This window comes from Poeciliopsis prolifica, unplaced genomic scaffold, assembly GCF_027474105.1.
Source record: "Poeciliopsis prolifica strain line A6 unplaced genomic scaffold, Auburn_PproV2 SCAFFOLD108, whole genome shotgun sequence".
In the NCBI taxonomy this organism is placed as follows: Eukaryota; Metazoa; Chordata; class Actinopteri; order Cyprinodontiformes; family Poeciliidae; genus Poeciliopsis; species Poeciliopsis prolifica.
In genome coordinates, this window is record NW_026562483.1 from 951,009 (window position 1) to 978,969 (window position 27,961).

Here is a 27,961-nt window from a genome sequence, read left to right on the forward strand (position 1 = left end):
GATTAATTTTAAATGGCCAATTTCATTCCATGTTTAACACTGATTGGTTTAAATCAGTTATATAGTGGTCAAAAGAGCAATTACTTGATGAAAAAATTGTGAAGGCTTTATTTTGAAATTTACATTAAGCTTAATTTTAATGGTAACAGTAATCCCATGTGTAACTATGGAGTTTTGAAATCAGTTCTAAAATTCCCAAAAAACAAGCTTCATTTTAAATGTCCAAAATAATCCAAAGTTTAACAGTGGTTCTGTTAAAAAGTCACATAATGCCCAAGAGAGCAATTACGTGATATAAAAGAATCTCAGGGCTTTTATTTTGAAATTTTCATTAAGCTTAATTTAAAATGTCCACACACATACTGTGTGTAACAATGGTTGGTTAAAATCAGTGATAAAAAGCCCAAACACAATGTAATTCTAAAGGCCAGCTCATTCCTCCTCAGTAGTAACTGACAGTTCCACCATGTTGTAGTTCTGACAATCAGCTCTGACCTCTTTTGTAGGCACTGAGTGTTCCGCCATGTTGTAGTTCTAACCTTCAGGAATTGTAGTTCTAAAGAGGTCAACTGTCATGTGTGTGAGGCAGAGACAGATTTCTATCTTTGTGAGACAGCTCAGTCAGTTATAATGGAAAAAGCAGCCCGAACAACTCCTTGCCGTTCGGAAACCGTAATACGTATCAGAAAACCGTTTGAAGCGTATGAGAGAGCTATTTTTTGTCTCCGATAGTCCTGCAAATCATATCTGTAGCTCATTCATAGTAATTACAGCGATGAGATAAAAATGGTGTGTGCTGAGGTCTGAAATTTTCCATCAAAGTATGAAAATATATGGTGGAGAGCGTCAGTTAGGCTGGAACTTGATTTTGCTCTAAAGCACCTTGACAGAAAACCGTAAGCCCTAGAAAAATTTTGAAAACATTTTACCGGAGCAGACATTCGTATCGATGTCATGTCCGAGTTTGATACCGATAGCACGATATTTGTGGGCGTGGCGGCGATTTCAAAATTTATTTGGGGTCAGAAATCCACTTCATTTTTCACTCTAGCGGAGCGGCAGTTGGTGGCAGTTATGCTCTGCGTTTCAGCAGTTGGAAATTTCGCTCGTTTTTCGCTTTTTATGTCGCCGTCGTAACGCCGATTCCCCATAAAAGTAATAGCTCCAATGCCGGGAACGAGCCGCACGTTTTGATACCACTTTTGTGGGTGGTCGCGCAGCGGTGCGAGCCGCATTAACGGTAGCGGAAGAAGAAGTTATAACTAGAAAATTCCTGAAGAAATTTAACCGGGGCCTGCCAAAGTGTGCCCGTCGATTTGGACCCAGCGTTCTGATGCTAAACATTAGCATCCATGCTAAAGAAAGCTGCAATGTCATCAATAGCACGTGGAGATTCACAAGCATGACTTACTGCATTCAGGAAACTAAATATGGGTAATAAGTAAGGAAAATAGCTAATACCTCATGCAAGGTAAAAGGCTAATGCTAATGCTCTGCCTTAGCCCTAACCTGAGTGGAAAAGATCATGCAGGATAATCTTATTGCACTGCCTATGGCAGTGCACTGGTGGGGAACAGAGAAATGCTAATGTTTGTGCTAATGCTAATGCACTGTCTTGCTGCGCAAGACAGTGCCCTAACTTGAGACGAAAAGATAATGCAAGCTAATATCATTGCAGCGCCTGCGGCGCTGCATTAGCCACGGCCGAATCTTAAGGCTTTTATTTTAAAATGTTCAGAATGTTTAATTTTAAATGGTCAATGTAATCCCATGTATAACAGTGATTTGGTTAAATCAGACATATAATGGTCAAAAGAGCACTTATTTAATCTAAAAATTCTCAAGGCTTTTATTTTGAAATTTTTTAAAGCTTAATTTAAAATTTCCACTAATTCCATGTGTAACAATGGTTGGTTAAAAATAGTTATAAAAGGCCCAAAACACAAGCAGTTCTAAAGTCCAGCTTTTTTCTCTGAGTTCTGCCATAGTTAGAACTACAGTGATGCGTTTTTGTAGTCCTAATCAGCTGGCCCCTTTGTGTTCCGTTGCCATGGTAATGGATCCTCTGCCAGCTGTGTCAGACAGGGGGACTTAATTCTATCAGTTTGAGGCAGCCATTTTCCCTAAAATAGGCATGAGCCAGAAAGGAATCTTAAGGCTTTTATTTGAAATTTTCATTGAGATTAATTTTAAATGGCCAATCTCATCCCATGTTTAACACTGATTGGGTTAAATCAGTTATATAGTGGTCAAAAGAGCAATTACTTGATGAAAAAATTGTCAAGGCTTTTATTTTGAAATTTACATTAAGCTTAATTTTAATGGTAACACTAACCCCATGTGTAACTATGGAGTTTTGAAATCAGTTCTAAAATTCCCAAAAACCAAGTACTTGTCATGGCCAGCTGATTCCTCATCAGTAATAACTGACAGTTCTGCCATGTTGTAGTTTTTATATTCACCTATGACCTCTTCTGTAGGCACTGAGTGTTCCGCCATGTTGTAGTTCTAACGTTCAGGAATTGTAGTTCTAAAGAGCAGCTGATTCCTCCTCAGTAGTAACTGACAGTTCCGCCATGTTGTAGTTCTGACAATCAGCTCTGACTCTTTTGTAGGCACTGAGTGTTCTGCCATGTTGTAGTTCTAACCTGCAGTCATTGTAGTTCTAAAGAGCAGCTCATTCCTCCTCAGTAGTAACTGACAGTTCCACCATGTTGTAGTTGTTATATTCACCTATGACCTCTTCTGTAGGCACTCAGTGTTCCGCCATGTTGTAGTTCTAACCTTCAGAAATTGTAGTTCTAAAGAGGTCAACTGTCATGTCAGTGTGACACATAAGGAGAGACTTAATTTTAAATGCTTGAAGAAGTTAGTTTTTCTGACAGGCCTGAGAGAAATATTCAAGGTTTTATTTTGAAATTTTCATTCAGCTTAATTTTAAATGTCCAAAATAATCCAAAGTTTAACAGTGGTTTTGTTAAAAAAGTCACATAATGCCCAAGAGAGCAATTACGTGATATAAAAGAATCTCAGGGCTTTTATTTTGAAATTTTCATTAAGGTTAATTTAAAATTGCCACACTAATCCTGTGTGTAACAATGGTTGCTTAAAATCAGTTATAAAAGCTCAAACACAATGTAATTCTAAAGGCCAGCTCATTCCTCCTCAGTAGTAACTGACAGTTCCACCATGTTGTAGTTCTGACAATCAGCTCTGACCTCTTTTGTAAGCACTGAGTGTTCCACCATGTTGTAGTTCTAACCTTCAGGAATTGTAGTTCTAAAGAGGTCAACTGTCATGTGTGTGAGGCAGAGACAGATTTCTATCTTTGTGAGACAGCTCAGTCAGTTATAATGGAAAAAGCAGCCCGAACAACTCCTTGCCGTTCGGGAACCGTGATATGTATCGGAAAACCGTTTGAAGCATATGAGAGAGCTATTTTTTGTCTCCGATAGTCCTGCAAATCATATCTGTAGCTCATTTACAGTAATTACAGCGATGAGAGAAAAATGGTGTGCGCTGAGGTCTGAAATTTTCCAGAAAAGTATGAAATATATGGTGGAGAGCGTCAGTTAGGCTGGAACTTGATTTTGCTCTAAAGCACCTTGACTGAAAACCGTAAGCCCTAGAAAAATTTTGAAAACATTTTACCGGAGCAAACATTCGTATCTATGTCATGACCGAGTTGATACCAATAGCACGATATTTGTGGGCGTGGCGGCGATTTCAAAATTTATTTGGGGTCTGAAATCCACTTCATTTTTCACTCTAGCGGAGCGGCAGTTGGTGGCAGTTATGCTCTGCGTTTCGGCAGTTGGAAATTTCGCTCGTTTTTCGCTTTTTACGTCGCCGTCGTAACGCCGATTCCCCATAAAGTAATAGCTCCAATGCCGGGAACAAGCCGCACGTTTTGATACCACTTTTGTGGGTGGGCTCGCAGCGGTGCGAGCCGCATTCCGGTCTACGGAAGAATAAGTTATAACTAGAAAATTCCTGAAGAAATTTAACCGGGGCCTGCCAAAGTGTGCCCGTCGGTTTGGACCCAGCGTTCTGATGCTAAACATTAGCATCCATGCTAAAGAAAGCTGCAATGTCATCAATACAATGTGGAGAGTCACAAGCATGTATAGTAAATATGGGTAATAAGTAAGGGAAATAGCTAATACCTCATGCAAGGTAAAAGGCTAATGCTAATGATCTGCCTTGCTGCGCAAGGCAGAGCCCTAACCTGAGTGGAAAGGATCATGCAGGATAATCTTATTGCACTGCCTACGGCAGTGCACTGGTGGGAAACAGAGAACTGCTAATGTTTGTGCTAATGCTAATGCACTGTCTTGCTGTGCAAGACAGTGCCCTGACTTGAGAGGAAAAGATAATGCAAGCTAATATCATTGCAGCGCCTGCGGCGCTGCATTAGCCACGGCCGAATCTTAAGCTTTTATTTGAAATGTTCAGAATGTTTAATTTTAAATGGTCAATGTAATCCCATGTATAACAGTGATTTGGTTAAATCAGACATATAATGGTCAAAAGAGCACTTATTTAATCTAAAAATTCTAAAGGCTTTTATTTTGAAATTTTTTTTAAAGCTTAATTTAAAATTTCCACACTAATTCCATGTGTAACAATGGTTGGTTAAAAATAGTTATAAAGGCCCAAAACACAAGCAGTTCTAAAGTCCAGCTTTTTTCTCTGAGTTCTGCCATAGTTAGAAATACAGTGATGCGTTTTTGTAGTCCTAATCAGCTGGCCCCTTTGTGTTCCGTTGCCATGGTAATGGATCCTCTGCAGCTGTGAGTCAGACAGGGGAGACTTAATTCTATCAGTTTGAGGCAGCCATTTTGCCTAAAATAGGCATGAGCCAGAAAGGAATCTTAAGGCTTTTATTTCGAAATTTTCATTGAGATTAATTTTAAATGGCCAATCTCATCCCATATTTAACACTGATTGGGTTAAATCAGTTATATAGTGGTCAAAAGAGCAATTACTTAATGGAAAAATTGTCAAGGCTTTTATTTTGAAATTTACATTAAGCTTAATTTTAATGGTAACACTAATCCCATGTGTAACTATGGAGTTTTGAAATCAGTTCTAAAATTCCCAAAACCAAGTACTTGTCATGGCCAGCTGATTACCCTCAGTAGTAACTGACAGTTCTGCCATGTTGTAGTTCTGCCAATCAGCTCTGACCTCTTTTGTAGGCACTGAGTGTTCCGCCATGTTGTAGTTCTAACCTGCAGTCATTGTAGTTCTAAAGAGCAGCTCAGTCCCCCTCAGTAGTAACTGACAGTTCCACCATGTTGTAGTTTTTATATTCACCTATGACCTCTCTGTAGGCACTGAGTGTTCCGCCATGTTGTAGTTCTAACCTTCAGGAATTGTAGTTCTAAAGAAAGGTCAATTGTCATGTCAGTGTGACACACAAGGAGAGACTTAATTATAAATGCTTGAAGAAGTTAGTTTTTCTGACAGGCCTGAGAGAAATATTCAAGGTTTTATTTTGAAATTTCCATTCAGCTTAATTTAAAGTTTCCACACAAATACTGTGTGTAACAATGGTTGCTTAAAATCAGTTATAAAAAGCCCAAACACAATGTAATTCTAAAGGCCAGCTCATTCCTCCTCAGTAGTAACTGACAGTTCTGCCATGTTGTAGTTCTGACAATCAGCTCTGACCTCTTTTGTAGGCACTGAGTGTTCCGCATGTTGTAGTTCTAACCTGCAGTCATTGTAGTTCTAAAGAGCAGCTCAGTCCTCCTCAGTAGTAACTGACAGTTCCACCATGGTGTAGTTTTTATATTCACCTATGACCTCTTCTGTAGGCACTGAGTGTTCCGCCATGTTGTAGTTCTAACCTTCAGGAATTGTAGTTCTAAAGAGGAGGTCAACTGTCATGTCAGTGTGACACACAAGAGGCTTAATTCTAAGTGCTTGAAGAAGTTAGTTTTTCTGACAGGCCTGAGAGAAATATTCAAGGTTTTATTTCCAAATTTTTATTAAGCTTAATTTAAAATTGCCAAACTAATCCTGTCTGTAACAGTGGTTTACAATCAGTTATAAAAGCCCAAACACAATGTAATTCTAAAGGCCAGCTCAGTCCTCCTCAGTAGTAACTGACAGTTCCACCATGTTGTAGTTTTTATATTCACCTATGACCTCTTCTGTAGGCACTGAGTGTTCCGCCATGTTGTAGTTCTAACCTTCAGAAATTGTAGTTCTAAGAGGTTCAACACACAAGGAGAGACTTAATTCTAAATGCTTGAAGAAGTCAGTTTTCTGACAGGCCTGAGAGAAATATTCAAGGTTTTTATTTTGAAATTTTCATTAAGCTTCATTTTTAAATGTCCAAAATAATCCAAAGTTTAACAGTGGTTTTGTTAAAAAAGTCACATAATGCCCAAGAGAGCAATTACGTGATATTAAAGAATCTCAAGGCTTTTATTTTGAAATTTTCATTAAGCTTAATTTAAAATTGCCACACTAATCCTGTGTGTAACAATGGTTGCTTACAATCAGTTATAAAGCCCAAACACAATGTAATTCTAAAGGCCAGCTCATTCCTCCTCAGTAGTAACTGACAGTTCCACCATGTTGTAGTTCTGACAATCAGCTCTGACTCTTTTGTAGGCACTGAGTGTTCCGCCATGTTGTAGTTCTAACCTTCAGGAATTGTAGTTCTAAAGAGGTCAACAGTCATGTGTGTGAGGCAGAGACAGATTTCTATCTTTGTGAGACAGCTCAGTCAGTTTATAATGGAAAAAGCAGCCCGAACAACTCCTTGCCGTTCGGAACCGTGATACGTATCGGAAAACCGTTTGAAGCATATGAGAGAGCTATTTTTTGTCTCCGATAGTCCTGCAAATCAAATCTGTAGCTCATTCATAGTAATTACAGCGATGAGAGAAAAATGGTGTGCGCTGACGTCTGAAATTTTCCAGAAAGTATGAAAATATATGGTGAAGAGCGTCAGTTAGGCTGGAACTTGATTTTGCTCTAAAGCACCTTGACAGAAAACCCGTAAGCCTAGAAAAATTTTGAAAACATTTTACCGGAGCAAACATACGTATCGATGTCATGTCCGAGTTTCATACCGATAGCACGATAACTGTGGGCGTGGCGGCGATTTCAAAATTTATTTGGGGTCAGAATCGCACTGCTTCCCACACTCTAACGAAACGTCAGTTACACTCTAGGTTTTGGCAGTTGAGCTTTTCGGTTCGGCAGTTGGAATTTTGCTCGTTTTTTGCTTTTTACGTCGCCGTCGTAACGCCGATTCCCCATAAAAGTAATAGCTCCAATGCCGGGGAACGAGCCGCACGTTTTGATACCACTTTTGTGGGTGGCTCGCAGCGGTGCGAGCCGCATTCCGGTCTACGGAAGAATAATAAATAACTAGAAAATTCCTGAAGAAATTTAACCGGGGCCTGCCAAAGTGTGCCCGTCGGTTTGGACCCAGCGTTCTGATGCTAAACATTAGCATCCATGCTAAGCTTTGCTAAAAATGACAAAGTATCATGTGGAGAATCACAAGAATGTTCACTAACATGAACTTGCACCATTCAGTATGTTAAATTAAGTGTATAAGCTAAAATTAGCAAAAATGCTAATGTTAGAATGAATACTGTCAGTAGCATGTGGACAATCACGAGCATGTTCTCTGTAATTTACTTACTCCATTCACCATACCAAACATCGCTAATAAGTCAGAAATAGCTAATACCTCATTAAGGTAAAAGGCTAATGCTAATGCTCTGCCTTGCTGCGCAAGGCAGAGCCCTAACCTGACTAAAAAAGATCAAGCAAGCTAATATCATTGCAGCGCCTGCGGCGCTGCATTAGCCACAAACGAATCTTAAAGCTTTTATTTTGAAATTTTCATTGAGATTAATTTTAAATGGCCAATCTCATCCCATGTTTAACACTGATGGGTTAAATCAGTTATATAGTGGTCAAAAGAGCAATTACTTGATGGAAAATTGTCAAGGCTTTTATTTTGAAATTTACATTAAGCTTAATTTTAATGGTAACACTAATCCCATGTGTAACTATGGAGTTTTGAAATCAGTTCTAAAATTCCCAAAAACCAAGTACTTGTCATGGCCAGCTGATTCCTCATCAGTAATAACTGACAGTTCTGCCATGTTGTAGTTTTTATATTCACCTATGACCTCTTTTGTAGGCATTGAGTGTTCTGCCATGTTGTAGTTCTAACCTTCAGGAATTGTAGTTCTAAAGAGCAGCTCAGTCCTCCTCAGTAGTAACTGACAGTTCCACCATGTTTGTAGTTTTTATATTCACCTATGACCTCTTTTGTAGGCACTGAGTGTTCCGCCATGTTGTAGTTCTGACCTTCAGGAATTGTAGTTCTAAAGAGGAGGTCAACTGTCATGTCAGTGTGACACACAAGGAGAGACTTAATTCTAAATGCTTGAAGAAGTTAGTTTTTCTGACAGGCCTGAGAGAAATATTCAAGGTTTTATTTGAAATTTTCATTCAGCTTAATTTAAAATTTCCACACAAATACTGTGTGTAACAATGGTTGCTTAAAATCAGTTATAAAAGCCCAAACACAATGTAATTCTAAAGGCCAGCTCATTCCTCCTCAGTAGTAACTGACAGTTCTGCCATGTTGTAGTTCTGACAATCAGCTCTGACCTCTTTTGTAGGCACTGAGTGTTCCGCCATGTTGTAGTTCTGACCTTCAGGAATTGTAGTTCTAAAGAGGAGGTCAACTGTCATGTCAGTGTGACACACAAGGAGAGACTTAATTCTAATGCTTGAAGAAGTTAGTTTTTCTGACAGGCCTGAGAGAAATATTCAAGGTTTTATTTTGAAATTTTCATTCAGCTTAATTTAAAATTTCCACACAAATACTGTGTGTAAACAATGGTTGCTTAAAATCAGTTATAAAACCCAAACACATGTAATTCTAAAGGCCAGCTCATTCCTCCTCAGTAGTAACTGACAGTTCTGCCATGTTGTAGTTCTGACAATCAGCTCTGACCTCTTTTGTAGGCAATGAGTGTTCCGCCATGTTGTAGTTCTAACCTTCAGGAATTGTAGTTCTAAAGAGGTCAACAGTCATGTGTGTGGGGCAGAGACAGATTTCTATCTTTGTGAGACACCCAATCAGTTATAATGGAAAAAGCAGCCCGAACAACTCCTTGCCGTTCCGGAACCGTGATACGTATCGGAAAACCGTTTGAAGCATATGAGAGAGCTATTTTTCGTCTCCGATAGACCTGCAAATCAAATCTGTAGCTCATTCACAGTAATTACAGCGATGAGAGAAAAATGGTGTGTGCTGAGGTCTGAAATTTTCCTTAAAAGTATGAAAATATATGGTGGAGAGCGTCAGTTAGGCTGGAACTTGATTTTGCTCTAAAGTACCTTGACAGAAAACCGTAAGCCCTAGAAAAATTTTGAAAACATTTTACCGGAGCAGACATTCGTATCTATGTCATGACCGAGTTTGATACCGATAGCACGATATTTGTGGTCGTGACGGCGATTTCAAAATTTATTTGGGGTCAGAATCGCACTGCTTCCCACACTCTAACGAAACGTCAGTTACACTCTAGGTTTTGGCAGTTGAGCTTTTCGGTTCGGCAGTTGGAAATTTTGCTCGTTTTTCGCTTTTTACGTCGCCGTCGTAACGCCGATTCCCCATAAAAGTAATAGCTCCAATGCCGGGAACAAGCCGCACGTTTTGATACCACTTTTGTGGGTGGGCTCGCAGCGGTGCGAGCCGCATTCCGGTCTACGGAAGAATAAGTTATAAGAATAAAGAGGCATTCTATTAGGTGAAGAACAATAGGTGCCTGCCATGCAATGCATGGAGGCAGTGACTGACTTGCTTCGCAAGTCAGTCACTGCTCTCCTTATGCATTGCTATGGGCAGGCCCCAATAAAGACAGAGACATTCTATTGGGTGTAGAATAATAGGTGCCTGCCATGCAATGCATGGAGGCAGTTACTGACTTGCTTCGCAAGTCAGTCACTGCTCTCCTTATGCATTGCTATGGGCAGGCCCCAATAATAAAGAGATATTCTATTAGGTGTAGAACAATAGGTGCCTGCCATGCAATGCATGGAGGCAGTGACTGACATTGCTATGGGCAGGCCCCAATAACAGACATTATTTAAGATGCTTTACTCGGTTATTTAAGGTTTGCATAAATTTGTGATGGAAGCGAGAAGGTCAGGAATGAAATATTGAACTGATGAGAGAATGCAGAGCCTGCTGCTGGCAGAGCTCCGCCTCTACTGTAACATTTCTTCACCTTAGCTAACTAATGAAGCTGCAAAGGAAATCAAATTAGCGTTTTCCTGAAGTGTCTGAAGAACTGAGATGCCTTTAATTCCTGAGAGAAAATCTTAGAAACTCTTAGATAATTCCTGAAGTGATGTTAGCTTCTGTTGTGGTGGACCTGATAAAATCCAGAAATGTTCTGGTTTAATGAAGAACATTTATTTGGAGCTTTGCCTCTCATTAAAGCTCGTCGTCGTCTTCACTGGCCAAATCCAGCTCCTTGTCTTTCCGCTCGGCGCTCTCTGTCACAAACTCCTTCTGCTGCTCCTCCAGCGCCTGCAGCTCCCCCTGCAGGCGCTCCAGATGCAGCGCGCGCCGGTTCCTCAGCAGGCGCCGTGGGAACGGGTTCATGTCGCAGAAAGCAATGGCCGCCAACTTCCTGTTGAGGAGAGACGCCATTTTCAGCCAATGGAGCTGAATGATAAATGATCACAATAAACAACAATATTGTTGTTTGATTTAATAATGAATAGTAAACTTTAAATTCTAATGAACATTTAACACTGGAATGGGAAGACATTTAAACAAATGAAATGAAGTATCTCTGGAAACAAAACAACCCTTTAAAATAAAGTTTAAACACCAAACTGAAAACTTTCTCACCCAGTTTCTGCTGGAAAAACAATAAATCAAGAAGTTACAGTTACAGTTAATTGAACAGCACAAGAAGTGATTGACTGAAACACACTGAGCGTTTGCTGCAACCCAGAGTGTTCCCACAGTCAGCGTTCCCACACACAGACCGTTCCCACAGACACAGAGCGTTCCCACACACACAGGGTTCCCACAGATACAGAGCGTTCCCACAGATACAAAGCGTTCCCACACACAGACCGTTCCCACAGATACAGAGCGTTCCCACACACACAGGGTTCCCACAGATACAGAGCGTTCCCACAGATACAAAGCGTTCCCACATACAGAGCGTTGCCACACACACAGCTTTCCCTCAGACACAGAGCGTTCCCCCAGACAGAGCGTTCCCACACACAGAGCGTTCCCACAGATACAGAGCGTTCCCACAGATACAGAGCGTTCCCACAGATACAGAGCGTTCCCACAGATACAGAGCGTTCCCACAGACAGAGCGTTCCCACAGATACAGAGCGTTCCCCACACAGAGCGTTCCCACAGATACAGAGCGTTCCCACAGATACAGAGCGTTCCCACAGACAGAGCGTTCCCACAGATACAGAGCGTTCCCCCAGACAGAGCGTTCCCACACACAGAGCGTTCCCACAGATACAGAGCGTTCCCACAGATACAGAGCGTTCCCACAGACAGAGCGTTCCCACAGATACAGAGCGTTCCCACAGATACAGAGCGTTCCCACAGACAGAGCGTTCCCACAGATACAGAGCGTTCCCCACACAGAGCGTTCCCACAGATACAGAGCGTTCCCACAGATACAGAGCGTTCCCACAGACAGAGCGTTCCCACAGATACAGAGCGTTCCCACAGATACAGAGCGTTCCCACAGACAGAGCGTTCCCACAGATACAGAGCGTTCCCACAGACAGAGCGTTCCCACAGATACAGAGCGTTCCCACAGATACAGAGCGTTCCCACAGACAGAGCGTTCCCACAGACAGAGCGTTCCCACAGATACAGAGCGTTCCCACAGATACAGAGCGTTCCCACAACTAGATTTAAGGTGCACCTGCTGTCGGTGACGGTCTTGGTGAAGAAGCGCAGGTACTGGTAGATCTCCACGCTGTCGTGGATCTTCAGCAGGTCGTCTTCTTTGTACTTGAACAGGGCCAGAGCGTACCTGAAGATCACCTGCAGCCGGAGGCGGGCAACTAGTTAGAGGGGCAGCAGGGGTAGTTTCTCTTGTGGTGCGTTCAGGACAGTGATGTGCGGCGAGGTTCATAGCTGGTCAGGTACTGACAGTCATAATCAGGTTTACAAACATAGACCTCCTGCATGTTGTTGTTTACATAAGGAAATTTCATGCATGCAGACGATGGAGGCAAAAAGACAATTCATCTACATGTCATCCACAGCCGCGCTGCGGCAGCAGAATAACTAGATATTCTTCAATTCATGCTCCACAGCAAAGAGAAAACCGTTAAAGTCCAACTCAAACCTTTCCTTTCTCACTCTGTCAACGCAGCTACAACGCAGACTCGTTGGCATAACAACTGACAACAACAAAACAAACAAAACACAGAGCAGAACATTCAGTCTGTTGCAGCAGTTTGGTTTTAGGCTTAATGTCTGTTTTGCAATTATTAATGAGTGATTGATGTGACAAGAGGAGAAAACTAAATATATTGCTGCCCTTCACTGTATAGCTAGCTCCATGACTAGCTCCATGACTAGCTCCATGACTAGCTCCATGGCTAGCTCCATGACTAGCTACATGGCTAGCTCCATGACTAGCTCCATGACTAGCTCCATGGCTAGCTCCATGACTAGCTCCATGGCTAGCTCCATGACTAGCTACATGGCTAGCTCCATGGCTAGCTCCATGACTAGCAACATGACTAGCTCCATGACTAGCTCCATGGCCAGCTCCATGGCTAACTCCATGACTAGCTCCATGGCTAGCTCCATGGCTAGCTCCATGGCTAGCTCCATGACTAGCAACATGACTAGCTCCATGACTAGCTCCATGGCTAGCTCCATGACTAGCTCCATGACTAGCTCCATGGCTAGCTCCATGACTAGCTCCATGGCTAGCTCCATGACTAGCTCCATGGCTAGCTCCATGGCTAGCTCCATGACTAGCTCCATGACTAGCTCCATGGCTAGCTCCATGACTAGCTCCATGGCTAGCTCCATGACTAGCTACATGGCTAGCTCCATGGCTAGCTCCATGACTAGCAACATGACTAGCTCCATGACTAGCTCCATGGCCAGCTCCATGGCTAACTCCATGACTAGCTCCATGGCTAGCTACATGGCTAGCTCCATGGCTAGCTCCATGACTAGCAACATGACTAGCTCCATGACTAGCTCCATGGCTAGCTCCATGACTAGCTCCATGACTAGCTCCATGGCTAGCTCCATGACTAGCTCCATGGCTAGCTCCATGACTAGCTACATGGCTAGCTCCATGGCTAGCTCCATGACTAGCAACATGACTAGCTCCATGACTAGCTCCATGGCTAGCTCCATGACTAGCTCCATGGCTAGCACCATGACTAGCTCCATGACTAACTCCATGACTAGCTCCATGGCTAGCTCCATGACTAGCTCCATGACTAGCTCCATGGCTAGCTCCATGGCTAGCTCCATGACTAGCTCCATGGCTAGCTCCAAGACTAGCTCCATGACTAGCTCCATGGCTAACTCCATGACTAGTCATGTAGCTCCATGACTAGCTCCATGGCTAGCTCCATGACTAGCTCCATGACTAGCTCCATGACTAGCTCCATGGCTAACTCCATGACTAGCTCCATGACTAGCTCCATGGCTAGCTCCATGACTAGCTCCATGACTAGCTCCATGGCTAGCTCCATGGCTAGCTCCATGACTAGCTCCATGACTAACTCCATGACTAGCTCCATGGCTAGCTCCATGACTAGCTCCATGACTAGCTCCATGACTAGCTCCATGGCTAGCTCCATGACTAGCTCCATGGCTAGCTCCATGACTAGCTCCATGACTAGCTCCATGGCTAACTCCATGACTAGCTCCATGACTAGCTCCATGACTAGCTCCTTGGCTAACTCCATGACTAGCTCCATGACTAACTCCATGACTAGCTCCATGGCTAGCTCCATGACTAGCTCCATGGCTAGCTCCATGGCTAGCTCCATGACTAGCTCCATGGCTAGCTCCATGACTAGCTCCATGACTAGCTCCATGGCTAGCTCCATGGCTAACTCCATGACTAGCTCCATGACTAGCTCCATGGCTAACTCCATGGCTAGCTCCATGACTAGCTCCATGACTAGCTTCATGGCTAGCTCCATGGCTAGCTCCATGGCTAGCTTCATGGCTAGCTCCATGACTAGCTCCATGACTAGCTCCTTGGTTAACTCCATGACTAGCTCCATGACTAACTCCATGACTAGCTCCATGGCTAGCTCCATGACTAGCTCCATGGCTAGCTCCATGACTAGCTCCATGACTGGCTTCATGGCTAGCTCCATGGCTTGCTCTATGGCTAGCTTCATGGCTAGCTCCATGACTAGCTCCATGGCTAACTCCATGGCTAGCTCCATGACTAGCTCCATGACTAGCTCCATGGCTAACTCCATGGCTAGCTCCATGGCTAGCTCCATGACTAGCTCCATGACTAGCTTCATGGCTAGCTCCATGGCTTGCTCTATGGCTAGCTTCATGGCTAGCTCCATGACTAGCTCCATGGCTAACTCCATGGCTAGCTCCATGACTAGCTCCATGACTAGCTTCATGGCTAGCTCCATGGCTAGCTTCATGGCTAGCTCCATGACTAGCTCCATGACTAGCTCCATGACTAGCTCCTTGGCTAACTCCATGACTAGCTCCATGACTAACTCCATGACTAGCTCCATGGCTAGCTCCATGACTAGCTCCATGGCTAGCTCCATGACTAGCTCCATGGCTAGCTCCATGGCTAACTCCATGGCTAGCTCCATGACTAGCTCCATGACTAGCTCCATGGCTAACTCCATGACTAGCTCCATGGCTAGCTCCATGACTAGCTCCATGGCTAACTCCATGGCTAGCTCCATGACTAGCTCCATGACTAGCTCCATGGCCAACTCCATGACTAGCTCCATGACTAGCTCCATGGCTAACTCCATGGCTAGCTCCATGACTAGCTCCATGACCAGCTCCATGACTAGCTCCATGGCTAACTCCATGACTAGCTCCTTGGCTAGCTCCATGGCTAGCTTCATGGCAAGGTCCCTGGCTAGCTCCATGACTAGCTCCATGGCTAGCTTCATGGCTAGGTCCATGGCTAGCTCCATGACTAGCTCCATGACTAGCTTCATGGCTAGCTCCATGACTAGCTCCATGACTAGCTCCATGGCTAGCTCCATGGCTAGCTCCATGGCTAACTCCATGACTAGCTCCATGACTAACTCCATGACTAGCTCCATGGCTAGCTCCATGGCTAGCTCCATGACTAGCTCCATGGCTAACTCCATGGCTAGCTCCATGACTAGCTCCATGACTAGCTCCATGGCTAACTCCATGACTAGCTCCATGACTAGCTCCATGGCTAACTCCATGGCTAGCTCCATGACTAGCTCCATGGCTAGCTCCATGGCTAGCTTCATGGCTAGCTCCATGGCGAGCTCCATGACTAGCTCCATGGCTAGCTCCATGGCTAGCTTCATGGCTAGGTCCATGGCTAGCTCCATGACTAGCTCCTTGGCTAGCTCCATGGCTAGCTTCATGGCAAGGTCCCTGGCTAGCTCCATGGCTAGATCCATGGCTAGCTCCATGACTAGCTCCATGGCTAGCTTCATGGCTAGCTTCATGGCTAGGTCCATGACTAGCTCCATGGCTAGCTCCATGGCTAGCTCCATGACTAGCTCCATGGCTAGCTCCACAGCATGGTGTATTTATGTTTCTATTTATTTATCTTTGTTAATCTGCTCTGTACAGTTTCTGAAAAAACAGACAGTGGTTTGGATTTGGGGAGATCGAAGGTCTTGCACTAAATGTAGCGAAACTAGCCGAGCGAAATGATCCAAAATGCCAACATGCAGTGACTGGCTGCTGCCAGGAAGTCACAGGAAGATGCAATTTTATATTTTGTAGATTTGTTCTAAAGAAGTATGTTTTTTCTAGCCATGAAGCTTCTAGCTTCATGGCTAGCTCCATGGCTAGCTTGCTGTTGCTGTCTCTTCCTCTGCAGTGTGGAGTGTCAATGTCTGGGATCATGAGCGCCCCCTGCCATGAGGCCAGAGAACTGCCTGCCTCACCTCCAGTTCTCCGGTTTCTGATCGCTGCTGAGCACGAAACACGTTGCACACACAGTTGGTGACAAAATCAGTGTACATTATATACATGAGCTAAATGATGTAAAATCAGTTGATACATTAAATGTTTTTTAGCCATTTAATTGGCGCCGTTCAGACAGGAGGAGCTGCTATCGACTGGCAGCCAGTGCAGTTAGTGAGACGCTGATCAGTCCAGGTGAGGCTCGGCTTCCTGCTGCCTCACCTGCTGCACTTCTGAGCATTTTAATGAAAATATGCAAAAATTCAGCAATTTTGATCAAAAAAATTATCAAAATTGTCTAAGCTAAATGAAAAATGAATACTTTGTAGTTAAAACCGCTGGGTGAAAATCTGAATTATTTTATCACTATATTTTCCACGTCACCAGTTCAGGGTCAGTCCTCTGAGTTGTGGCCCTTTCAGAGCCAGTTTGGTGTTGTGGTGCGTTCAGGGTACCTTGGAGCCCTCGTACAGGAAGGCGTCCCACAGCGGCAGCAGGATGCCGCTGGGCAGACTCTCCACGAAGACGACCAGGAACCAGTTGAAGGTGACCAGCGACACGTCAACCCCGTGACCCTCCAGGTGAGCCGCCAGCCGGGGGAGTTTCTCTGCCATGAAGTCCTTCAGGACCCGCTGGTCGGCCTGAACGGGAACGCATCATCAGCGGGCGACCCGTCACCGGGGATGACGGCGCCCGGCTGAGACTCACCTGAGAGGCCAGCAGGTTCTTAGTGTAGTAGTCCTGAGGCATGATGCCGTCCACCAGCGCCACCAGGCACCAGAAGGCGTCTTCCTCGCTCTGCAGGACCAGCAGGGCGACGGCCGCCAGCCTGAGGGACACCGCAAGGTCACCACGGGGTCACCACGGGGTCACCTGACCAGTGTCAACCCTCCTACCTGTTAAGCCCCTGGCAGTAGCCGACTGCTGGGTTGTGCCAGGAGAACGCCAGCAAGATGTGGCGCAGCTGCTGGAGGGCGGGGCTTGAGGGCGAGGAGAAGTTCTGATTGGTGGTCAGGGTTCTGTGCAGGTCCAGCTGGATCTGCCTGCAGGCTGGGTGCGGCGACGTCCGGCTCTTTTCGCACAGCTGCAAGCGCAGTGAGGGTCAGTCGCAGCTCGGCCGCACCGCGTCGGCCCGGAGCGTCGGCCCGGAGCGTCGGCCCGGAGCGTCGGCCCGGAGCGTCGGCCCGGAGCGTCGGCCCGGAGCGTCGACCTACCTGCTGGTACCGCTGGGGTGGCGCTCCCAGACGGTTCTGGTTCTGGTCCGGACCAGCCAGCGCCACATTCTCTGCCGGTACTGCTGAGGGACGCCGGCGCGCAGCAGAACCTTCAGCTCTGGAGACGGACACAAGGTCGTCCTCAGAGCGGCCGGCCAGGTACTGTGCCCAGCGGGCCAGCAGGGGGCGCTCCATGCTGTCCTGCAGGACCAGACACAACCAGAACCAGAACCGGCCCAATGGGTTAGAGCAGCAGGAAACACTTATACAATAACATTCATGTTTGCTCTGTCATCCAATAAGGTTTCAGCAAAGCTTCTAATATTTTATGATGTCATGAACAGTGGTGCAGTAAACCCTGAATTGTGTCTGCAGGCAATAGAGAAGGACCTGCTGCAGCAACAGGAAGGGGCGGGACGGACCGCTGTCAGTCTCATGCCTTTTATGGAAATGGGGCCGTTGCATTCCGGAAGTGAAGGGGGCGCTATTTCCTATATTCCAGTTTTGATTTTCCTTTATCTGTGATATATTTTCACCTTTAGGAAGGATTTTTCACTCTCAGCTTGTATGTGATCTTTTGTTTAACAGATTCTGTAGCTTCCTCTGTTCTTCTAAATCTGCATCTTTTGGGCCTGATACTGCCTCTAGTGGCGAGGGGACATAACACAACTAATATCATTACTTTACACTAAGATCAAACAAGCTGAGAGTGAAAAGCAAAGCAAAATCAAAAGTGGATGATAATATAGGAAATAGCGCCCCTTCACTTCTGGAGTGCAACGGCCCCATTTGCATATAAGGCATGAGACTGACAGAGGTCCGTCCCGCCCCTTCCTGTTGCTGCCACAGGTGAACTAGAGGCAATCAGGCAGCAGCCTGTCAGTCGGCGCTCAGGGCAGCAGTCTGACCTGCTGCAGCAGGCTGCAGCTGCGGATCTCCAGCGCCTGGATCTTGGCCAGCAGCTTCATGTCCTCCACCTCGTAGTCGGGGACGATCTTAAAGCCGTAGTCGTCGTGATCCCTGCAGACGGAGCACAGGGCGCATTTACCCGCTTCCTGACAGGGAACGAGAGCAGGAAGCTGGTGTCCAGGTGTTCCTACCTGTCCGCGCTCAGCTTCACGACGCCCTTCGGCTCTCCTCCCAGGGCGTCTTGGATCAGCCGCTGCACGGCCTCCTGCTGCTCCGGCGCCAGAGCTTTGGCCTCCTGCAGCCTCCGCAGGACGCCCAGGTAACGGCTCTCCATCTGGCAGTTGGCGGCCTCCAGGTACGCACACTGCAGCCAATCAGAGAGCAGGAACATGTCAAGCAGAACCAGAACCTTACGGGCCGGGTCCAGTAAGGAACCAGACACGCACCAGTCTTCCCAGCATTCCTATCGTTCCAAGTTCCCAGTGTTCCCACCTTCGCCATCAGGCTCCTCTCCTGCTCGGAGCTTTTCCTCCACAGTTTGGTCAGCTGGTAGATCTCCGAGTTCAGGAACCGGTTCTGGGTTTGATACGCCACCAAGTCGTCCTGAAGAACAGAACCGGAACAGAACCAACCAGACTTCATCCTACGTGCCTCTACACACGGATCAGAACCTGAACCGGATCAAGTGAGGCAGCTGAACTCCACCTTGAGATTCTCCATCTGCTGCCTGTGGTCCTGAGGGTTCTGGACGGACCCAGAGGAGTCCTGGTGCCGAGGATCCGACAGGCAGGAGGTCACCTGATCAGTCAGCTTCATGATGACCTGTCAGGAAACAGGAAGTACAATCAGTGCAGCTGGAAACGGAATCAGATGACCAGAACCTCAGGTCATCTAGAGGTCATCTAGAGGTCATCTAGAGGCCACCTAGAGGTCATCTAGAGGCCACCTAGAGGTCATCGAGAGGCCGTCTAGAGTTTATCTAGAGGTCATTTAGAGGTCATCTAGAGGTCATCAAGAGGCCATCTAGAGGTCATTTGGAGGTCATCTAGAGGTCATTTAGAGGTCATCTAGAGGTCATCAAGAGGCCATCTAGAGGTCATTTGGAGGTCATCTAGAGGTAATCTAGAGGCCACCTAGAGGTCATCGAGAGGCCATCTAGAGGTCATTTAGAGGTCATCTAGAGGCCACCTAGAGGTCATCTAAAGGCCACCTAGAGGCCATCTAGAGGTCATTTGGAGGTCATCAAGAGGCCATCTAGAGGCCATCTAGAGGTCATTTGGAGGTCATCTAGAGGCCACCCAGAGGTCATCTAGAGGCCATCTAGAGGTCATTTGGAGGTCATCAAGAGGCCATCTAGAGGTCATCTAGAGGCCATCTAGAGGTCATTTGGAGGTCATCAAGAGGCCATCTAGAGGTCATCTAGAGGCCACCTAGAGGTCATTTGGAGGTCATCTAGAGGCCGTCTAGAGTTTATCTAGAGGTCATTTGGAGGTCATCAAGAGGCCATCTAGAGGTCATCTAGAGGCCATCTAGAGGTCATTTGGAGGTCATCAAGAGGCCATCTAGAGGTCATCTAGAGGCCACCTAGAGGTCATTTGGAGGTCATCGAGAGGCCGTCTAGAGTTTATCTAGAGGTCATTTAGAGGTCATCTAGAGGTCATTTAGAGGTCATCTAGAGGTCATCAAGAGGCCATCTAGAGGTCATTTGGAGGTCATCTAGAGGTTATCTAAAGGCCACCTAGAGTCATCGAGAGGCCACCTAGAGGTCATCTAGAGGTCATCAAGAGGCCATCAAGAGGCCATTTAGAGGTCATCTAGAGGTCATCTAGAGGTCATTTAGAGGTCATCTAGAGGCCACCTAGAGGTCATCTAAAGGCCACCTAGAGGCCATCTAGAGGTCATTTGGAGGTCATCAAGAGGCCATCTAGAGGTCATCTAGGTCATTTAGAGGTCATCTAGAGGTCATCTAGAGGTCATTTGGAGGTCATCTAGAGGCCACCCAGAGGTCATCGAGAGGCCACCTAGAGGTCATCTAGAGGCCACCTAGAGGCCACCTAGAGGTCATCTAGAGGTCATCTAGAGGCCACCTAGAGGTCATCTATGGGCCATCTAGAGGTCATCTAGAGGCCACCTAGAGGTCATCTGGAGGTCATCTAGAGGTCATCTAGAGGCCACCTAGAGGTCATCTGGAGGTCATCCAGAGGCCATCTAGAGGCCACCTAGAGGCCATCTAGAGGTCATTTGGAGGTCATCAAGAGGCCATCTAGAGGTCATCTAGAGGTCATCTAAAGGCCACCTAGAGGCCATCTAGAGGTCATTTGGAGGTCATCAAGAGGCCATCTAGAGGTCATCTAGAGGTCATTAGAGGTCATCTAGAGGTCATCTAGAAGCCACCTAGAGGTCATTTGGAGGTCATCTAGAGCCACCCAGAGGTCATCGAGAGGCCACCTAGAGGTCATCTAGAGGTCATCTAGAGGCCACCTAGAGGTCATCTGGAGGTCATCTAGAGGTCATCTAGAGGCCACCTAGAGGTCATCTGGAGGTCATCCAGAGGCCATCTAGAGGCCACCTAGAGGTCATCTGGAGGTCATCTAGAGGTCATCTAGAGGCCACCCATCCTCACCTGCTGCTTGGCGGCGTTCTTCTCCTCCAGCAGCCTGACCTCTTCCTGCAGCTCAGCCAGCTGAGCGTCTCTGTCGTCCAGGCGACGCCTCAGCGCCTCGGCCTCCATCTTGGCGCCATCCAGCCGGGCCCTCAGGTCCGCCGCCAGCCGCTCGCCGTGCCGCAGCAGCTCCAGGCGCCGCCGCTCGTCCTGCGCCGCCAGGAACTCGCTGCAGATGCGCTTCTCCAGCTGCGCCGCCTCCAGCGCCTTGTGGAGGATCCAGACCAGCTCCTGCGGGACACACTGCGTCGGTTCTGGTTCTGGAGGAGCGGCGGGTCCGGCCTTACCGCCTCACCTTCTGACCCTTGACCTCCTCCTCAGCATCTGCTTCTCCTGCTGCAGGTGGGCCGTCGGCTCCGAGAACGCCGCGTCCCCGCAGGGGACCGACATGGAAGACGAGACCCGGACTTGGACCACCAGCTGAGGGACGAAGACGCCGACCTCTGAGCTGCCGGGTCGGCCGCGGGGCCCTCTGAGGAGACAGGACGTGATGTCATCAGGAAGCTTTCAGAGAAAAGCCGGTCCAGCACCGGTTCTGATCTCAAAGGGTCTGTTTGCCTTCCAAACGGGTCGGGTTAAAGCCAGAACCAGAGAGGTTCTGAAACCAGAACCCAGAAGGAACTGGGTACCTGCAGTACCCGGTGCTACCTGTGGGGGTGCCGCCTTCCTCCGGCCCGGTTCCTGTCCAGGGCAGAACATCGGCGTAGAACACTGAGGTCTGACTGGAGTCCTGAGACGTTCTCTTCCTCAGACTGTGGACCGAGTTCCTGTTCAGAACCAGAACCAGAACCAGACGGGGTCATCTGAGCAGCAAGACAACAACTGAGTCAGAACCTTCCGGGTCCACTCACTGGATCTGGATGAGCGGGTGTTTGATGGAGACGCTGGCGAGGAGCGCTGGGCCGGAGCGATGGCCGCCGCCTCGCCCACCAGGCCCACAGGACCACGCTGCCTCGGCAGGAAGTCGTCTGCTCAGACAGGAAACAGAACCAGAACCTCAGCAGGAGGCGCAGAGTAAACATCACTTCCTGTGATGAGCAGCAAGGCCAGCAGGGGCGGCACAGCACCATGCTGATCATTTCACCTGAGCAGGTGATCAATCTGTGGGATGAAAGAAACGGGGCCGGAAAGCTCGGTTCTACACGTCCATTCGGGCCAAGAGAAGGCTCTGGTCCAGACTCTGATCAATGATGTCACAGAACCGGGCCGCCAGTTACAGAACCGGCCCTCCTGGACTGGAGGGTCTGCAGTGGCGCTGTGCAGCCTGCAGGGGGGGTGGAACCAGAACCTGGCCCGGAACCAGAACCAGGACCAGAGCTGGAACCAGGTCCAGAAGCAGGACCAGGACCAGTATTCACACCCACTGGACTTCCCAGGTTCCAGTTCTAGTTCTGGTCCTGGTTCTGATCCAGATTCCAGTTCTGGTTCTGGTCCTGGACAGAACCGTCTTGTCCTCCTGCCCTTCTGTTGCCTGCAGCAGCAGCTGTGATGTCACTTCCTGACCTCAAGATGATGTAATCTGAGTTCTGGAGCTCTTTGGGCCGGAAGTGGGTCAGAACTGTTTGGACCCTGGATCAGAAGAACCGGACTTCCTGTTGACCTGCAAAACGGCTCAGATAACAGCGACTCCCTGATGAGGAGCGGGGCGGTTCTGACTCAGTGAGGCTCGGTCCGATTCAGGGAAGTGAGTCAGACGGCGGCACTCCCTCCTGCAGAAAGGCTTTTCCAACAGGTGGGAGGGGGGACAGGATGTCAGCCCATCAGAACCAGTTCAACCAGTAAAGGCTCCAGCAGGTTACCAACAGAACTGGGTCATTCCTCTGGAGCCAGTTGGTCCTGAACCAGTCAGCTAAAGAACAACACGAACAGAACCAGAACCAGGCGACCCAAAGCAGAACCGTTACCTGAACCAGTTCAAACATCAATAAACCAGTTTAACCAGTAGAACCTTGAGAAGGTATTCACACCCACCGGACTTCCCAGGTTCCGACCCGTTCTGACCGGACCAGAAAAAAACATTTTTGGTTCTTTCTAACAGAAAAATCTGGAAAGTGTGGCATGTTGTTGTTTCTGATACGCTACATAAAATCCATCGGGCAGGAGTCCAAATGTTCTGGTTCTGATCTCAGAGGTTCTTCAGAGAACATTAGAGAACCAGAACCAGAACCTGGGATCAAACCCCGAGCAGCTGGTTCTAGTGGATCTCACCTGTCAGGTTGTTGTTGGTCCGGTCCGGTCCAATAGACGTGTCCCGGTGCTGCCAGCGCTTCACCTGCAGCTGCTGCAGCCAGTACAGCATCAGCTCCTGACTCACCGCCTGAAACACAGGAGTGGGTCGGGTCGGTTCGGGTCGGGTTCTGATCCAGTCAGGAGACATGGCTCAGAGGTTTCTGCTAACCAGGAAGGTACGGAAAGTCAACAGGACCAAAACTCCAGCTGCTGTGGTTTCTCCTTCTGCTAGCATGTTAGCTTTGGTTGTATTTACCCAGAATGCCCTGCACTGTAGTCCACTTCCTGCTTTTGGAGCGCTCTCTGATCTGCTGGGCATTGACATTCAAACTGAATGTTTGGAGGACCAGAGGTCAGAGGTCGATTAGCATTCGCACCTCACCAACTGAACCGGACTCTCTCTGAAAACGGACTGGAGTTGGATTTCTGGACCAGTACCTGGTCCGGTACTGTTACGGAAACCTTTCCTCTCTTTCTTTCCAGAAAGCTGCCAGAACCTTCACTGACCGGAAGGAACCCGGCCCAGTAGAACCAGTAGTCAAATGACTATTGGTCTCGCTAACTTTCCATACTTAGATCCACCTGAATATAACCGGACCGGATCCGGACCGACCCGGAGTTCCTACCTTGAGGATGAATGTGCGTTCGGCGTCTGGATGTGAAAGGTGCCGCTCTCGGCGTTCAGCGGACAGGTGAAGGTGGCGCTGCTGAGTCGGATCCGGCCCAGTGGCGCCACGTCCTGCGGTGAGCGGAAGTAGAACAGCTGGTTCTGGTTCTGTTCGTAGCTGAACCAGCGCCGCTTCCAGGCCCTCAGGGGCCCCGCCTGCTTCTGCAGGAAGCCGCACAGTCTGGGCTCACCTGCAGCGCCGGGGGGCGGGGCCACACCTGGCTGCTGGGGGGCGTGGCCTCCTGGTTCTCCATATGGCTGGGTCGACCCAAACAGGATGCAGTAGAACCGCCTTCCTCTGCTGACAGAAACTCACCAGGGTTCTGATGGCGTTCTTCTGGACACTGGAGGTTCTGATGGACTCCAGGTTCCTCTGGTCCGGCAGTCAGAACCTCAGATGGATCAGAACCGGTTCCTCCACAGCCTGATCTGTAGAGCCTTCTGGGTTCTGGAGAACCTGGTGGGAACTTGTTTCTGGTGCTGGTTCTGGTCCTGCAGAACCTCCTGGTTCTGCCTGCTCAGAACCAGGTGGTTCTGGTCCGGTTGATTGTGGACTTGAAGGTTCTGTTGACCCGGACAGGCAGCTGGGTCTGCTCTGAATCTGGTTCTGAGAATCTGGACCCAACTGGACCGGGTCGGTGGGAACAAGAAGTGAGTCGGAGGCGGGACTTCCTCCGTCCATCCTGCAAGGAGAAGAACTGGGTCAGACGGAACCAGAACCGGGCTAGTGCTGGCCTGGTTCTGTCCAGACTGATGATACAGCAGCTGTTCGACCCGGTTCTGGTTCTGTAGAGCTTCCAGAACTTCATGCCGGACTTGGTTCGGTTGGAACCAGAACATCAGGTTCTGCTGAATGAAGAACAGCAGAACCAGCAGAACCTGAACAGAACCGTTTGGGCCTTACTGGGCGGAACCAGACGGAGGTTCTGATCGGGTCAGAAGGAAGAGACCAGAACCCGGAACCAACAGGTTCGGTTCTGCGGCGGTCTTACCTGAGTGGGCGGGGCCTCGGCGCACCCGGCGGCTCTGATTGGCTCCTGCTGTTGTTGTTTACCTGTTGGTGTTTGTGTCTCGCGCCCCTCGCTCAGCGGCTCGTGTCCCGCCGCTCCCGCTCCGCTCCGACCCAAACACACCCAACTTCCGCTCTTCACTTCAAAATAAGAGCAGGAAAAGTCCCCTTCCAGAAGCGACGTCAGAGCTGGAGTTAAGGCTGAGTCACGTGGTTCTATGGCAGGCCGTTTCATAAAATATGCGTCACCAGTGACAAGCGCAAAAGACAAATGTTATTAGAGCATAAAGAAGGGAAATAACAGATCTCTGTAGCTACAGGATGCTGGAGCCAAGCCGAGTAGAGATTTAGAAATCAGGATCATCAGGTGATTGTTTCTCCATAATCTGTACTCGGCTTGGCTCCAGCATCCTGAAGCTACATAGATCTGTTATTTCCCATTCTTTATGCTCTAATAACATTTGTCTTTTCCATGTTCCACGTGTTCGAACTGAAAAGGGGAAGCAGGCGTTCAGTGTGATGCTCCTACTGCAACCAGCTGGAGTCTGAACACAAGATGTCACAATTCACTTCATTGGATTTATTTCCAAAAAAGGAAATACGATTCTATGAAACAGTGCTTTTAAATTGTTTTCTATTGTTTTATACTTGTTAATATGTATTAATTGGCTTTACTTTGTAACCACGTTGCAGACTTCTGCCCAGGTCTCTCTTGAAAATGAGATCCAGATCTGAACGGGGTTAACTGGTTAAATAATAATAATAATAATAATAATAATAATAATAATAATAATAATATAATAATAATAATAATAATAATAAAGTACAGGAAAATGCATTCCATATATGGTAACTGTTTAAGAAACCTATGTTTGACATTTACACATGATGTCATCCATCTTTACAGATAGCTGAGAAAGCATCTGGACATCATCTGGACACTTCTTTAACAGGAAATCACATTTTGTAGAAGTATAAAACAGCAGATGCATCAGAAAATAAATGATAAATAGAATCAATTCCCTTATCACAGAGATGCAGAGATTCATAGGTGAACCTCAAAAATCAGATAAAGACAATAAACATTCTTGTTGTTGCGGTCATGTATTTATTAAATAATTTACAGCAAAAATGGTTTTGTGTTGAAAATGGGATTATTTTGGAATCTTTAATTTTAGATTAAAAGTGTGATTAAGTAGAAACCATGAAAGTAACTCGATTGAAACTTTTCATCCAGTCCCACCACAACTACAATTAGCTACTACTACAAACTCATACACTTATTTCTGAAATTAAATAAAAATTAAATAATCTACTGTACTCTGTGCCATCCCATAATATGAGCTGCACAGCAGCGGTGTCATTCATAAAGCTCAGAGTAGTTTGCAGGAGATTCTGTGGTTCCGCAGCCGGCCAGGAGGGGGCAGCAGAGCCCCGTGTCTTAAACACATGACGAACTCCTCAGGTAGAATCAACCTGAATCCAAACAGATTGACTCAGAATAACAAAAACAACAACCTGAGTGAAACAAGCCAACCATCCGGAGGAGTCACCTGCCCAGGTAACAAAGAGCCAACATGGAGGACAGAGTCCGTCCAGTGCGGCTCACTGGAGCGGAAAAACAAGCAAGAGAGACGATGAGGCGAAGAGGAAAACTGAATGGACTGGAACCAGTTCCTCCTGATACGGGCTGACCCCAAAACGCCTCAACCGGCTAGAAACAGAGAAACAGCCGTTGGCCAAAACACACACACACACACACACACACACACACAACACACACACACACACACACACACAGTAATCAGTTGGTGGGCCTCGTCTTGTTCTCCCCTCAGATTTCCTGCTGATCCTCATCAATTGTTCCAAATTTCAGGTGAAAATATGATGCAGGAAATCTATTTAGAGTAAAATGAAGTTTATCAAGCCAAACGATCCACATCCAGAGAAATGAAACACAGCCGGAGACTGGTGGTCTAGTCAAAGCCAGATGCTTAATGTTCCAGCTGCAGTTTCCAGTGAGCATCCTGCCGCACACCGGAGTTTTATTCTGTAAGTCACTCTGAGCTTTTTCCTCATTGAAAAGCAGGAGGACGAGACCCAACAAGAGCTTAGAGGATTAAGTTCATTCTCACTGCCAGAATGAATGAAACTGCATCTGCACGCGCACACACACACACACACACACACTCACCCACACACACACACATACACCCCCCCCCCCCCCCACACACACACACACCACACACACCACAGCTTTCTGTTGGTGGGACTCGGTCCAGTGAACCTGAAACGTCCCGAGGCGTCAGACTGAAACTGAAGCTTCTGCGTCTCGGCTCGCTCCAGGTCCAAAGGTTCTGGTTCTGGCCCGGTTCAGGGTTTCTGTGCTTCTGATCCAGAATAACTAACTATAATTAGTTTATTTGCTAATATGCCACCAATTGATGATAATGGGAAGTGGACTATCAAAATAAAGCTGGGCCTTGAGACACTAACATTATAAACAGAGGAAAACAACTGAAAAATGTAAAAATGTTAATTTTATGTTATTTAAAACTTTTTTTACAAATACAAAAATGACAAGTGTCCTGTGCAAAAGTCTTGAGCCCCTTAATGGCCAGAGTCCAGCTGATCTGACCTCAGGAGGATCCTGCTGAGGTTCAGCGTCATGAACCGCCACGTTTTCATCAATCTGATTTAATCAACCTTTAAACTCTGACCTGGAGCTCTGGCTGGATATGACCTTTGACCTAAACATCCAGAGGTTTTCCTTCCTCTAATCTTCCTCTGTGCTCTGGCCCGGCCCGACCAGCAGGGACTGGATCCATTAGATTCAGTGGGTCTCCCCGGTCCGGATCCTTTGGGTCTGGACCAGATCCGGTCCAGTCCGATGGGAGGGTTAAAGCTCCTCAGTCCTGAGTTTCTAAACTCCTGCACGTTGTGGGGCTTAGACCAGGGTTCTGGTCCACCTGTCTTCCAGATCACTCACTCATCTGTGAGAACTCCAGCAGGACAGGGAACAGAAACCAGTTTGAACTGGGAAGCTTGTGGTTCTCCTCACAACTCAGTC

At 47.2% G+C, this 27,961-nt stretch overlaps 1 pseudogene; it reads right to left on the reverse strand.

Moving 5' to 3' along the window:
- Nucleotides 1-10,339: 10,339 nt before the first annotated feature.
- Nucleotides 10,340-24,984, reverse strand: LOC129354363 (TBC1 domain family member 2A-like; annotated as a pseudogene).
- Nucleotides 24,985-27,961: the final 2,977 nt, after the last annotated feature.